Source organism: Arabidopsis lyrata, assembly GCF_000004255.2.
Source record: "Arabidopsis lyrata subsp. lyrata unplaced genomic scaffold ARALYscaffold_3, whole genome shotgun sequence".
Taxonomy (NCBI): Eukaryota; Viridiplantae; Streptophyta; class Magnoliopsida; order Brassicales; family Brassicaceae; genus Arabidopsis; species Arabidopsis lyrata.
In genome coordinates, this window is record NW_003302553.1 from 11,757,374 (window position 1) to 11,759,625 (window position 2,252).

The 2,252-nt window shown below is 34.0% G+C and overlaps 1 long non-coding RNA gene across 1 annotated transcript; it reads right to left on the reverse strand.

The window, feature by feature from the left end:
* Positions 1–1,011: 1,011 nt before the first annotated feature.
* Positions 1,012–1,708, reverse strand: LOC110229833. Its single transcript, XR_002333200.1, has 2 exons — positions 1,300–1,708; positions 1,012–1,113 (listed from the first exon to the last, which is right to left on the reverse strand). It is a non-coding gene; the product is annotated as an uncharacterized LOC110229833 (long non-coding RNA).
* Between the last annotated feature and the right edge of the window lie 544 nt (positions 1,709–2,252).

A 2,252-nucleotide genomic window follows, 5' to 3' on the forward strand; every position in this document is an offset into this window, starting at 1 on the left:
AAACGACGTCGTTTTGTAATTTGGGGATTTTGTAATTCGTGAAAATGTCGTTTTGCTTTTGCTCAGTGACTAATAAGAAAATTCGTGATAATGAAAACCCTAATAAAGAATATTATCCTTATCTCAAGAATATTACCCCATAAAAAAAACAATTTTTTCCGAGAAAATTTCAATCCCAAAAGGCCAAAACCCAGGATTCGAAGTCGAGCAATCATTTTCACTTACAGATCTAATTCGAGCAGCTTCATCAATTTCTTGCATTATTCCTTGTTGAAGTTCTTTGCTTTGCTCTGCAAAATCTGATGGAGCTTCTTCTTCTTCGTCTTAATAATTTTCCTTAATTTTGCAATCCCGGCGCTTCCCTCCTCCTTGGACATCCATTATCAACGCCACCAATGCGCAAATAATTATGCCATTTTTCTTTTTTATTTTCATTTGTTTTTAATAAATATTTAGCTCCGGATCCATGGAAAATCATTAGTTTTGGTGGGAAAAAAAAGGCGAAATGACACATTTGCCAAAGTGATGGAGCTGATGGGGGTTTTGCTTTTGCTCTGAAACGACATAGTGAGAAGATTAAAACCCTAATTCGACTCAGACCGTCACTCTCGCTTTTGCTCTGAAAGTCTCGATTTTGGCTCGACGAAGGGAATGTTTATGAACCCTAATTCGATTAAAACCCCCAAATTACAAAACGACGTCGTTTTGTTTTGTTCAAAACGACGTCGTTTTGTATCTGTGGCTAATGAGAATCCATGTATGTCAAAACGCAGTCGTTTTAAACGCTCACGTGTCGTCCTCGTCAGCATCCGTTAACGGAACAGTAACACCATCTAGCAATTTGAGGGTTTTTACCGGATTTGTAAAGTTTGTGATGAAAATTCAAATTATTGTAAAGTACATGAGGGTTTAAGCACATATGAAAGTTTTGTGTATGGAAACGATAAAGCAACATAGTTCAGGGGGGAATTGGCCGTTAAGATGAGTTGAGGGAGTTGCTTACCTAAGATCTTAACGATAAAATCTTATCTTTCGATTTCCATTTTAATTGGATGCGGCGCCAATACGTGTTTGGTGAATCAAACACATTCATCAACGCCCGATGCCTCGACACTGAAAACAACAACAAATTTCCCAAATTAAAGTTTTCAATCTAACCACAAAAAATTCTCGAATCAAATGTATTTTTTCTGGTGAAAACACAAATTAGATATAGAGAATTGGATCTAGCGTTCAATTAATAAGAATTGTATATAGGGTTCAATAGAGCGTAGGAGGTGGAAGGATCTGAGAGCTTACGATGTCGCGGCTTCCTTGAAGAAGAGAACCAACACGATCAAAAGCTTGACCAATCCCATGAATCCAATTACCCAGTGTAAATAGCTCATCCTATGGTTCCCATTTTTTTTTTGTGATTCTCCGATTACCCAAAGAGACGATTCTCTGGAAAATGATAAAGCTTAGTTTTGGTGTCGCTCCACCAGATAGAGAGGCATTTTGGGGCTAAATGTAATGTGCACGGATTTTTTATTTACTCAGACTAAGTTCGTTCAACGGTTGAGTGGGAAGATAAACCAAACCGAATTGAAGTGAACCAAACCAAAATTTATTAATCTAAAATCGAATCAAATGTTATAAGAATTATATGGACGGTTGACAAAGTTCTATACCCCAATAATATTAGATTTTATCCTACCACGGGTCACATTTTAGATTTTATGATATCTTTTAAATTGACATAGTGGTCTACTAAAAGCTGAAATCCTCACTAATCGTTTAGATAATACTACATCCCTAAAAAATAATTTGACCCGCAGGGTAATATAAACATGAATATTACTAACACAGAATAAGTACTCAATTTGGGTATTTGTCTTTTTAAATTATTAGGCTTCGGTTTTGTTTCTTGGGCTTTAAATCGTTTATTGTTTGGTTATATTGTTTAGTTAGATCTTTTTTTTTTAATTTTACATTTGTTTTTATTTTTATTTTTACATAATTCAAAAACCAAAAACAAAAACTAAAAACTAAAAAATAAAATAAAAATCTAAAATCTCCCAAACATTCATTGCCTTAATGTTTTATGTTTTCTGATTTTATTTCTATGTATGTTTTGGTTTTCACTAATTTCATATCTAAATTCTGATATTCTATAAATGTAATGTCCCACGGGTCAATCTCTAAATGTGTAATTGAGTTACTAAATTACATCTGTTTTACGGGTTACATATTAAAAACCAAAAAGTATAATC